Genomic DNA, 947 nt, shown 5'->3' with positions numbered 1-947 from the left:
GGAGTTCCCACAATAGTCAAGCCACTATTGCTTAAGTAAGTGTATCTCACTTTCCATCTACTTACATTATACACCCTTTATCCCACGTCTTCATCTCCCTAACCTCTGACCCTGCCTCCTTCCCTGCCTCAACTTTCCACCCAGTGTTCCCCTTCTTTACTTTTTACCCCTTACCCCTCCCCCATTTATGATAACCCTCCCTCTTCCTTGCTTTCTGGATTCCACTGGTGTTCTATGTTAGATGTGCTGAACTAAAGTTGAAGCCAGGATCCTCAAATGGGAGAGAACACTGGGACCTGGGTTATCTCACGCAGAACGTTCTCTTCCATTTCTGTCCATTTTCCTGAAGATTTCTTTTTTCTTTACAGTTGCATACTATTCCATTGTGTGTGTGTGTCCACTCTGCAACTCTATGTATTTTTATTTGTGGGGACTAAGACCATTGATAACCATTGATACCATTGAAAGGTGTACATTAATTCCTGTCATCGTGTGTGTTGATTTTTGTGCTGTTTTCTTAGCCCTCTTTTAATGAACAGCTTGAGTGTTGTTTAACGATATGTAATGCTTTATGAATTTTATGAATTTGTGTGTCATCTTTGCACAGGGAGCAGGCTAGTCTCAGTATTGTTTCAGTTTTAGTGTATGTGCTGCTTGAGTGAACACTGAAGTCCTTTTAAATTCACTTAAAATTCATAGCTTAATGCATACATAGTATTATTGTCAAGTCTTAAGAGTTGGAAAATTTTTTGATGATGCATGTGGTATAGAGCTTTCTGTTTTCATGTGCATAGCTCAGTAGCATTGAGGACATTGGGCTGTTGCACTGCTACCACCATAATTTAGCACCAGAATTTTATATTATCATTTATTATTTTTGCTTTGGGTTTTTTGTTTGTTGTTTGCTTGTTTTGAGACACTGTTTCTTTGTGTAGCCTTGACTGTCC

At 39.0% G+C, this 947-nt stretch overlaps 1 non-coding gene across 1 annotated transcript; it reads right to left on the bottom strand.

The window, feature by feature from the left end:
• Positions 1-562: 562 nt before the first annotated feature.
• On the bottom strand, positions 563-666 carry LOC121135966. Its single transcript, XR_005873080.1, has one exon. It is a non-coding gene; the product is annotated as a U6 spliceosomal RNA (small nuclear RNA).
• Between the last annotated feature and the right edge of the window lie 281 nt (positions 667-947).

The sequence above is a fragment of the Mesocricetus auratus genome, unplaced genomic scaffold (assembly GCF_017639785.1).
Source record: "Mesocricetus auratus isolate SY011 unplaced genomic scaffold, BCM_Maur_2.0 Super-Scaffold_100045, whole genome shotgun sequence".
NCBI classification, from domain to species: Eukaryota; Metazoa; Chordata; class Mammalia; order Rodentia; family Cricetidae; genus Mesocricetus; species Mesocricetus auratus.
The sequence above is the reverse complement of the archived record's forward strand: the minus strand, read 5'-3'. Positions and strand labels throughout refer to the sequence as shown.